A 12,843-nucleotide genomic window follows, 5' to 3' on the forward strand; every position below is an offset into this window, starting at 1 on the left:
CCCTGCCCCCCCCCCCCAGCTACGCCTCTGACTATTACTCCTGTAATACTTGTAAAATTTAATGCAATTGGCACTAACATATTGAGAGCAAAACTTTGTCAAATGCCGTCTATATTCGGACTGAAGTAGAGTCCGTCTATATTCGGACTGCAGTAGAGTCCGTCTACAAACACTATAGATCCTACGCATGATGCACCAACACACTGATTATTAGTAATATATTGAATGGACCCAGGTCTGCCGATACGTTGTTCAACGGCAGATCTGGGTCTGGGCAGTTTGCAGTTGGACTCAATTTATAAGAGAGTATATACGGTAGAAGTAAGTGTTCATACCTTTCAACGATTTTCTGACGTAGAAGCATCCTGTATGTCGAACATTCAAAAGGAAATGATATTCGGTCCATACAGGGAATAATGGCTAATGTTGTATTAAAACGTGCTGGTTATAAACGGTACAGAAAACATATAAGGATAGATAAATATGTATTACTTTTTAAAATGGAAGTGATATTCTACTCGAAGTCAACATCTTATAAACCATCTCTGCGTAGTTACGACTATTTATCAAGGAAAAATTTTTCATTTTTGTAACCTTTCAAAATCGTGGTCATTCTTAATGATGACATAGCAGTAACGCATTAAATTTGAATTAAACTAATTCGAAAAAAGTAATATAAAGCATGCAAGTTCTTTATTATGTATTGTTTGCACTGTTTTTCTTTTTTGTTTGTGTCTTATTTCAACTTGCCACCTGTACTCTTCATAATTCTTCGAAAAGTAGGCAATACTAATCTGATTTGAAGGGAGGTGGTAGGCATAAGAATTTGATTTGATTTTAAACATGAGAAAAAGAGATAGAAAAAACAAAACAAAGTATATATAGTGTTATTTACTGCTTATCTGTGTCCACCTGTCTTACACTTTTAAAAACCGCACCGGTGGCCTAGTGGTTAGAGCGTCCGCCTCGGATGCGGGAAGTTACTGGTTCGAACCCCGATCTTGTCATACCAAAGACTTATAAAAATGATAGTAACAGCTGCCTCGCTTGGCGCTCAGCATTAAGAGGTTAGTGTTAGGACTGGTTGACCTGGTCTCAGGATAATATGACTTGGTGGGACATCATGCTACATGTCTACGGCATGATGTCCCAGTGCCAAACATCACTATAAACTGCCACACTGCAGACATCATAGCGATATGACTAAAACAATCTACATTAAAAATTTAAATCACACACACACACACACACACACACACACACACACACACTTTTAAAGGAAAAATAACATGTTGGCTGAAAAGAAAACCCCATTTCCAGCCCTAATTCCAAAGGGACGACTAGTCTCGTCGTCAACATGTTGATAAGTAGTGTGCGATCGAGTTCATCATTATGATACTTGCGCCACTTCTAGATAAAAACCGATACGACATTGCTGTACTTGACCTAAAATGGCATGGAGTCTGTTTCAGTACTCAATAACAGGGACTATATCGATTAGATACGACCGGGGGAGTGTGCTAACGGCCTAGACCTGCCTAATTTCTACAAGTTTGTTAAATGTGTTTTAAAAGTTTACAATATTTACCTGTTTTCAATACACCCCATGTAGTGAATCATTACGGCTCAATCGAGCTCTCATTTGCCTACATTTTGGAAGCTACACCATAATGTGACCGCACGTGACTGAAATCACTTTATTGAAAACGAACGTGCTTTCAGTCACGTCAGCGTCACCAATTTAAACACATCTCCAGAGAGTTGGCCGAGGGTTCAAGAAACTACTTGGGAACAAAATAATAACTCAAAACCCGTTAAAAAACAAATCTGCTATCCATACAGAAGGCAAACAAAATGTATTGTTTTGTTTTCTTGTACAATTCTTGCTGTATGTTAAGCAAATTTATTTTGCAATTGATTTAATTATAACTACAAATATTACTGTATACCTGCAAAAATAGTAGAGTTTTTAAAACTAAAACATGACATCCTCCTTGAATAAAATTTGATCAGAAAGAATTAGTAAGTCTCTTTAAATTTCAAAGCCTTTATTCTATGAAGTCATGTTCGGGAACCTGTTGTTCACCAATCAAATAAATACTTTCAAATTTCTGAAAGTGACGCTCGTCATTCGGAACATAAAATTACTAAAGATAACACTTCCTAACACGAATTTGCAATGCTTTCTCTCATTGGATACTAAAAATAAGTGGACTGAAAATTACAAGGGTCACCAAAACATGAACTTTTATCTGTGACTGTCAGATCTACACGTAGAACTGCGCAGACCTGAATTTAATCAGACTGTATTTTATATGCACACCAGCGATCTTCTCATGATGACGCGTACCTGAATTTACAGATTTTGCGCCGTCAGTTCAAACTCTTCCTACAGCTTAGATAACGCCGCCACAAGTTAAACTTTCTTAAAAACTCGCAGAAAAGCGTTCTCTAGATTTAACTTTGCTCTTGAAAGTATTTGGAAACAATAATAACAGATAATAATACAATTTAATGCTTAAGCCAGTAGATCTAGCGCTCTAATAATAAATGTATGTATCATTTCATCAAAAATTTAGAAACGACGTTTTAAAAAAAAAAAAAGCTGAATCCGGGAACCGACGCTTTGTGCGGGCAATGGCTTAGTTATGACGTCATTTACGTAAACGTTTGAGGGCAGGCTTTGAAAAAAGTTGCCAACCACAAGTTTGTCATGAAATAGGGACAAAGTTGAGCTGTCAAAGAAAAAGTCGAAAATTTCAGATTTAACTTATTTTGACAAATAGTTATCACACAAGATTACGTCCCTTAGGTGGGATAAGACTGTAACAACGATGCTGTATATACATTTGATGGTGAAATGCCATATGGGAAAAACCTTATGAAATGTATTACATTATAATATCGTGGTCTTTGCTGTTATGCGTCGTTGGTGTAGAATCCGAAGATTTGTATAACATGCCAAAGACAGCGACATCATTTACCAAAGGCGTTACGGTTAACTATTATGATCCGCGACATTTAAACTGGCGGTGAAGTTGTGTATGCGCATTTATTCATATAAAATTAAGTATTAATTGTTGTTCTAAAATTTAGTAATAATATAGTTTAACCATAGTATACTTGCACAGTTTTAGCCAGTTACTGATATGAGTAAAAAGAGCAGGTCGGGGCTATATATAAAAAAAAAAAAAAAAAAAATAGAACAGCGGAGTATGAATTTGTTTTCAACATGCCTGCTTTGTTTGTGGCATCCCAGCGCGCGACCAACACTCAAGCAGGTTTGTAGTGGAACACACCTTTAGGTTGACCTCGTCTAAAATAGTAATATAATTTAACATAAGTGAAAAGCATCATGGAAGGCCAGGGTAGCAGGCGAAGACATGCCCGCGACTTGACTCGGATATCCTGTAATTCATACGACTGTAAGGCAAGGACCTAAGACCGCTCACTACACATTTTACCGCCCTTTCCATACGGACAATACAATTTAGTATTAATTGTTGTTCTAATATTTATTTAAAAGGTTGGTCTACTGAGATAAATATGAAATGCGTTTAAGTTAATATTACTGTGAACAGACGATAGTGGGATCAGTTTTAGGGAAAGAGTAATGTATTTAAGTCTAAGCGACAACATAAGGAAAGATTTGAAGAAAAAAAAACAATAGGAAATAATGGAACTTAATCTAAATTTTTGTAAACGTTATTTACTACCGTATGTTAATGTTTTAAACAGATTTATTCCATTTGTAAGACCGCGAATCATCCTAAATATGTTTTCTTTGGTGTTTGAATTTGACGTAGTTTCTCTTTTCTCAAGTCAACTGAACTATTATCTCGCTTGTCACGTCTTTGTGTTTTATGTTTACTGGCCGTCTCTGATAAATATCTTGTCTGTGTTATGGTTTATGGCATACAATTTAAAGTTATTTTACTCACACACATGATAAATAAAAAACACCAACACGTAGAATGTGGGAGGTTCTGAATAAAAAACTATAGTTTTGGACTGGAATCAATTTAATTGTGTTCAGATATAATTTGAAAGGAATCGTTATTTAAATTATTCATTAGAATCACGAAGTGTTCATTGACGTTTAGGGATTATTGATTACTGCTTTGTCAAGAAAAATGAAAACATACTAATAATATCATTAAATTCACAAAATGATTTCTCGGGAATTTCCGTACATTCCTTACTGATGGAGACTACCGACGTGGTTGGCATCCGTTAGTCTCAAGAGAGACGATGGAAGTGTGCACATGAGAGATGTCCCGGTTGTGGTTGTGCAGCGTCTGTTGTGGCTATGTAGCCCATCACGGGAGTGGCAGTCCTTGCTGAACTTGAAGGTTGAACTTGAACTTGAAGGTTGAGTCTGGTGTGGGGTGGAGCTGCTTCTTCTTTCTTTGAGATAGCTTTTCATCAGCTAGCAAGCGTAGCTTGTCCTCGCCGTCTTTCAGACCAGTGATCGGAGCGTGTCGCCAGCTGGACCTGTCTAGAGCAAGCTCTTCTCAGGTGTTGACATCGATTTCAAGAACTTTCATGTCGCACTTGAAGACATCCTTGAAGCGGAGATGTGGCCGTCCGATCGACCTTTTGCCAGAGGCAGATTCGAATAATGAATTTCTTTGGGGATCGTCCGTTATCCACCCGACGTACATGGCCCAGCCGTCTAATGCGACGTTGGCGGAGGAATGTGACCATGCTGAAAATCTTGGCACGTTCAAGCATCTCATTGTTTGTTACTCGATTGCTCCAGGTGATCCCGAATATGCGTCATAGGTATCTTATGTGAAAGGCGCTCAGTAATTTCTCTTGTGAGGCGTACAGAGTCCAGGTTTCACTGGCTTACAGGAGAGAGCATTGGTTTTCTTTAGGCTGATGGTCAACCCAAACTCATAGCATGCTTTAGCAAAGCGGTCCATCAGGCACTGTAGCTCAGCTTCTGTGTGAATGGCTAGAGCATCATCAACTGCGAAGAGCATGTCCCTGATGGTTGCTTCTTGCACTTTGCTCTTTGCCTTAAATTGTAACAGGTTGAACAGTCACCCGTCTGATCGCTTGGGCGGGTAGATCCCTTATGTGGACGTCTCAAAGGTGTGTTTGAGCAGGACATGGAAGAAGATGCCGAAGAGCGTGGGGGCGAGGTCGCAGTCCTGTTTCACTCCGCTGCGGGATGTCGAAGGGGTCGGACGTTGAGCCATCGTACTGCACTGTGCATTTAATGTCTTCGTGGAAGGACTGAATCATGCTTAGCAGCTTTGGAGTGCTTCCAATCTTCGACTGGATTTTGAAGAGTCCGTCTCTGCTGACCAGATCGAACGTTTTGGTGAGGTCTATAAAGGTCAGGAAGAGTGGTCTGTGTTGTTCTCTGCATTTCTCCTGCAGTTGTCAGATGGAGAAGATCATGTCGATTGTGGACCTGTCTGCGTGGAACCGGCACTGCGACTCTGGATGCACTCTGTCAGCAAGAATTGCTTGTATTCCATGTGAACACTGCGACGCTCTTCTATGGCTGGCATGAGTGTGGCGGAGTAGGCCTCAAACCAGTCGTTGTTTTTTTGACTGATTCTTACCAAATACCCCTGTGGCTGTGCTGTACATGATCTCTCTAATGGGAGGTTCTGAATCAAACGTATTGGAGAGGGCATAAGTCAATTTCTCAGCCTTGTCTGGATATGACGTCTTGCTCACATCAAGGCGTGGTTTAACCCTCCTGCCTACAGCGGTGGATCTTCTTCGGCTGAAGCTTCATTTTGCAGTATACCAGCGACGTACAGTGAATAGCACTGACGTGCCATACAGTGAAAAGTGCCATGGTACAGACTTCCGGAAAAGAATACCGCTGTAAGCCGGTATTACTCCGAGCCGATACAGACAGTACTGCTTTGTGAAAGAGTAAAATTCGGAATTACTCGTATTCTATGCAATGTCTTTACGTTGAAAAACAGATGTCTACATGTAAACATCGAGTCACTTCACCTGTCTACTTTGGTCACTGCTTTTCAGCAAGGACCATGTTTGCAGTAATTATCTAAAATTCATTCTACTGTTTTGTTTATAATGAATATATTCCCTGATAACAATTAAGATACATTCAGATCCTTGTGTTTTGTTGTTGCCGACGCGTCTAATCAATAAAAATACGCTGTTCACATATCTCAAATATGCACTGACGTCGTGGACGCAATGTTGTATTCTTTGGAACAAGTTTATACGTGACATGGGATAAATAGAGGTAAAGCTATCAAAATTCAAGTTCATTCACTTTGACGTAGAAGATTCCAGAAACAATGACATTCAGTTAGTATCTGATGCTCAGACATTATTCTGCTTTCAGACTTGTCAGCTAAGTTTCGCTATTGAAAAGATGACGTGGATTGTTTTCTTTTTTCTTTTTTGACACTACAAATCTGTAGTAATGGATTGACACTGAATACACCCTAAATACGTGACACGTGTACATTTCATAATACTTATTTGAAATATGACAAATTACATAATGAGTTTCCATGGATTTTCGCAGAGTGGTTAAAAACACTAGTTTATCACGAAAGATGGCATTATGAGACAAGACCAGTGTAAATGCAAGACGTGTATTACGTCATACAAACAAAACGTAATGTATGGTATTTAGGACAGATTCAAGGTATATCATGGATGTAGAATCTTTGCATCAACTGGGAATGAATTATTTGCAAAGAAATAATATTTTTTCAGGTTCATGTAAATTAAACAGAGGTATTAAATCGTTCAGTTAGGAAACTATAAAATCATTAGTTTATGGTCAGTAATATATGGTAATCGTGCGCTTGAAGACAATTCATGTCGGCTATGTATGGAAGTATCGGGATTAACGGCACGCCAGCACAATCCTGCTCAAATAATATCGGTTATGAGTTAGGTTTTTAGAAATGTCGTGGTAAAAATTACAATACATTTTAGGAACCGCTCCGATGGCCTAGTGGTTAAAGCATCCGCCTTGGATGCGGGAGGTCGTGGGTTCGTTCCCCGGCCGAGTCATACCAAAGACTTACAAAAATGGTACTAACAGCTGCCTCGCTTGGCAGTCAGCATTAAGAGATTAGTGTTAGGACTTGTCGGCCTGGTGTCAGACATCACTATAACTGCCACACTTCAGACATCGTAGAGATATGTTTGATTTTTAAAAAAAGCTACGTTAAAAATCCAAATCACACACACACACGCAATACATTTTAGGATGATCAATCCATCCAAATGTGTGTGTGTGTGTGTGTGTGTGTGTGTGTGTGTGTGTGATTCGGGTTTTTAGCGTAGCTTTAACACTTTTTCAGTCATATCGCTACGATGTCTGCAGTGTGACAGTTTATAGTCACGTTTAGTACTGGGGCATCATGCCGCAGACATGATGCAATTCGTCCCACTCAGTCACATTATCCTGACACCAGGCCAACACTAACCTCTTCACGCTGGGCGCTTATCGTGACAGATGTTCCTACCATTTTTATGTCTCTGGTATGACTTTGCCGGGTTTCGAACCCGCGACTTCCCGCATTCTAGGCGGACGCTCTAACCACTAGGCCACTAGGCCCCCAGAGCAGTCACAAATAAACGCAAACATGATGTCTTACAAGATGAAAGATAATCAGTAAAATGTTAGCTTCTACAAAAGGTATTTAAACTACAAGATAAAGATTTAACATAAAATCATTAAGAACTGATGTCAACATTTCACACATAAACCGCACTTTCACATTTGAAATTCAATATTTTCTCTGGTGGTTCATCATCACGAAGCTACAGAATTTAATTGACAAGAAGAAAAAAAAAATCCCAGAGATTGGAGATCGATACACTCGGCCAGAAAGTTATTTGTGTCAGTGCACACCGACACGATACGCAATCTGGTCGAAGACTGTCCTTCAGGCGATAAGCATTGATCTGAGATGAATATCTTATACACTACTAGTTCATGTCTGCGATGTGTTCTATATGGGGGTTGACACTCTGCAGTGACTTATTTGTGGACTATTCATCCCAAAACAAGAGTATGAAAAATGCCGATGTATATAATATTTGAAGTGACTATATGGAATCTTCTCATTCAGAAGCTTGTGACTCTAGTGCAGTTCTGGCTGCTTTGTTTGCCCATTCCCATGGATCACAGCCAATAATATTACTCATCGTGTACACCATTACCATACAGACAAGATAGCTACCAAGTCAATTGTATTTTCGCATAGCGATCAGGGGCAGATAAGGTAACGGACAGACGAGTGAATGGACGTTGAGGCAGGCTTCGGATTCGATTACCTGTTGAGCAATGTAAAAGAAATATCCCACCATATACTCCTCCCTGTGTTAGTTAAGGAGAATATTTAAATGACAGTGCAATTTGCTGTGTAATTACCTTGTTCCCTTCATTGGTTTGTATTGAAGATATTCTTTCACAAAGCCCATACAAGATTATTTTATTCTTACTTTCTGACTGTCTTGAAAACCCTTAATCTCAGTATATTTCTTGATTTATGAATACGTTTTTGAAGGCGTTTTAAGGTGTGAAAAATGAGTGCCATCATAAACCCGAAATTAAAAAATTAAAATAATTTCTTTTCCTAAACGACGAATTTCTAAAAGAGGAGCGTCTGCTTGAATATCAAATTCAAACAAAATTTAAATTAGCATCGACCAGTCATTCTTTTCTAACATGTTGATTTCAAATCCATTTTATAACAAGCCCATCAGCTAAACTAAAACCTGAAGCTGTCTTGTAGATACGTTCTTTTAAAAGATAATAATCTTAGTTTGAACTACATGTATAATATTAGTTTATACAAGATATCAGTGGCGGCGCCAGGGACACTATTTTAGTGGCGTCCTCTGCTTTGCAGCAGAGAACAGTTTTTATGTCAGTTGCCAACCTCTTTTTCCCAATTTATAAATATAAATTTCAAGAAGAATTGTCCCCATTAGACTAAGTTGGAGGCGAAATACTATGAAAATTTAGAACTGAAAAAAAAGCTCACGGCGGCGACACCTTTGAATGGCGCCCGGTGATTATCGCCCCCTCCAATCCCCCTCCAGCCGCCACTGCATGGTATGGGGCTGACAAATCTTACATTGTTTTTAAAAAAGGTGTCTTTAGTTTGTACTTTTTTACGTGAAAACTGATTAGAACGGAATTTTAGAACATGCATTTTCATCGTGAAAAAAACGAAGGGCTTTGTTAACTACAAAGAAGGAGCGTTTTAAACTACGGTTTGTTATTGGCACGATCCCATTATATACGCTATTGGCCTGACCTCTAGTCACAGAGTAGGTCAATCGATTCTGATACCCAAATCATTTATAATCGACAAATAAATCGTAGTTTAACTCATCTAAACAAACAGTATACGGATGTGTCTCAAAATGTTTAAACATACGTCTATCAGAAGACTGAGAAATGCTATAATTGTTTTTGAATTGATTTACACAGTAACCTACTTCTGTTCTAGGACGGCTAAGCAAATTTTTCTCAAAAGTGTTTTTCTGTGTGGTAAAAAAAAATTATATGTCAATTTTGGTCCAAAAGCGTCATTCCTAATACAACATATACGTAGAAGGCGCATTGAAAATTTAAACTTTTCTTTGACTTAGAACAATTCCAATTCATCCCTGTCCAAACCAGAAGGGGTCAAAGTGATAACATAATTTGACATTATACATGTATTCTCTGAGAAAGTATATATAGCGTCGTCCAGCACACGCAATAATTAGTATTCTTTAATGATTTGTTTTAACACGATATAAATCTTCAACCGGGTTTTTCTTTTGAACTTTTTCTGGCACACTGTAAGTTCTGAAATAATATTTCTAATTTGTACTTCATTCTTCTATGTCTAGCTATACACGTTCAAATAAAGTACGTTCATATTTCGTCCTTGATTATCTTCAGCTAACAAAAACAAATTAACACGGAAAGAGAGATTAGTGTAAAAGAAGCTCCTTTTTCAGTATAATTTATTATTTTAAAGTTGTGTTTGCGTCACGCAGGAACCCGCTGAATTAAAAGATCGCTTTTCGAGAAATTTCTGGAAAGATTAGGTAGTGAAGCGCTCTCACCATCGCCCCGCAGAGGTCATCGTTCTAGAATGTTCTTGTTATTTGAAACAATATCCGTTCCGATTGATAAACCCAAAACTGAATATTCGTTTCCGGAAACTTCTCTGACGTACACTAGGCAGTTGGTATAATTTATTTAGGGTTATCGGCAGAAATAAACAAGAAACTGCAGCTCGGAGATATATTTTAAAATAAATTGTTCGATAAAACGATGCAGTGGATACATGCCACATAAGATGCAATGAATGACTTTAAGATGTTTTAAGTGTTTTCTTCACAAAAAATAAAAACAAAATGGATTGTAATAAAGCGTTTTAACAACCATACAAATGACATACTGCACACACACACACACACACACACACACACACACACAAACACACACACACAGATTCAATAAAAAATACCCTACATTATGTACATGCGACAAGCAAGTATATATGATATCACGAGATAGTGGGATTAATTTTGTCAAAGACATAAGTATTATGCCTATACGTGATGTGTATTATAGAATTCATATGCATGTATTTTTGTGTACGCCTGTAGGAGGTCATACATGTCAGATGATGACACAGCATGTAAGACAGCGTGATACCATCCTTTATAAGTGTTGAGAGGAATATACCGTAATATACACCCATTTCCGGAATTAACGGTATACTATTGTGTGAATAATATTCGTACATAATTGTTATTAGTCGATACTGGAATTATAAAATCATCTGTACTAAGACAGAATTTACCTTTCCGTAGTTATAATGATCACTGATGTTGATGCATGTACATTCTGGATAGTAATTCTAAATAATTTACGTAATCAATCCTAATGCAGATTTTTAAATCGTGGTGAAAAGTGGATGCTTAACAGATATATTGTATTAAATAAAATTTAAAATTATTATTTTCGCAATGAACATAACTACCTTTCAGCGAAGTTATTAATAAACTGGGGGCTGTATATATTCATATACAAGTTCCCAATACAATTATATTGGTAATACTTGTACCCCAAGGCGATACAACCTTCCTAAATTTAAAATAACAATACTATTCAGTTTTAATAAGTATATATAGATGTCTGTCTGTCTCTGTCTCTCTGTCTCTCTCTCTCTGTCTCTGTCTCTCTCTCTCTCTCTCTCTCTCTCTCTCTCTATATATATATATATATATATATATATATATATATATATATATATATATATATATATATATATATATATAAGTTTTTCAGTTTAAATGTTACGGGAGCTGGTGATAATGGCCAATCTATACAGTTGTCCTGACATACGGTCCGTTTACATACACGTGATTTTCTGTGCTACTCATAGTACATACATATCGTGATTGAACTGTTTTATATTATTGCCTTCCAAAATCTTGATTAACAATTGAAAATCACGAATCTTGAATCTTGTCAAATAGTAAGTGCCTCAGGCTCATTTACATTAATATCCATACAGATATATTTGTTCAAAAATTTTTATTTTTTATTTTTACCAAAAGCGAAGTTTAGTGCATTGAAAATTATCTCCAAGAGACCTACGTTGTAATTAATCCGTTCTGAATTGAAAATCAGCAAGTACCTTAGCATTACATTGCGGATTTCGCAAGAAGCGCTGGAACGTAAGACGGTTGAGTCACTTAGTTACAGGATGTTCAAAAATCTTCTAGAAGGAACAAGGACGTAAAAAGAAACTAATATTGAAACACCTAACTTCCTTATTTCGATTACTGATATATAACTGCGTGACCAATCAAGACAGTAATAAGCATGTCACTCAACTTCAGTGAGTTGGTTAAGAAATATTATAGTGAAATCATGTGTGAGAGGTAAAATTCTAAAGTTTTAAGCTTAGGAAGTTTCATCGGAAGTAGCACACGTAGATTGAATTTCAGATAATTAATGCGAACATTATCCTCGGACTAGAGTAGTTACCCAAATAGAAAGGTGATATGCCTCGAGTGTTGTCAGGGCCGGCGCTACCATATAGGCAAACTAGGCAGCCGCCTAGGGCGCTGATTTCGAGGGGGGGGGGGGAGGGGGCGCATTTAAAAAAAATATATATTGTTTATAAATCTTGAAATTTATATTTTCGGGGGGGGGGGGGGGGCGCCAGAATCTAACCTTGCCTAGGGCGCCAGATAGTCTGGCCGGGTCTGGCGCCGGCCCTGAGTGTTGTTATATCTACAACCACCTGTTATGATAGGGTCTCACGGTACCAATTGTTTTCCAATAGACCTCATTGTTATGGTTTGGTGAAATAAATACACTTTGTATCCTACTTCAGCATGCATGTCACACACTGTTATAGAGAACAATGTCTGATTGCTAATTTGACAAGAGCAGTACGTGACATTGCATTTAAGAGAGATAACACAGTTGGAACTAAAAGGGGAAAGAGTTATCCAGTCACGACGGAGGCATTTTCAGTAATTGTATCACACGTTTAAAAAATCATAAAAACTACAAAATAGGATCTGGACACGAATTTACATAATCTGACATATTGTCATGTGACTCAACTTTTTGAAGCAGAAACTACAGCTCTTGTATAATGTACCAATCAATCACATGATTTTGTTTATTTCTGTCTACAATGATAAGTTCAACGCCCATGGGGTTGTTCAATTGGAACCGTTATACCGTAATGTATATACGATTACTCAGATTTCCATTATGTATGTTGTTAATGAATTTTCTCAACCGAATGTTCATCACGGAACAGAGTTGAACGTTGGAAGAAAATGTAT

This window comes from Sinohyriopsis cumingii, unplaced genomic scaffold (assembly GCF_028554795.1).
Source record: "Sinohyriopsis cumingii isolate HCF-2022 unplaced genomic scaffold, ASM2855479v2 utg000881l, whole genome shotgun sequence".
NCBI lineage: Eukaryota > Metazoa > Mollusca > Bivalvia > Unionida > Unionidae > Sinohyriopsis > Sinohyriopsis cumingii.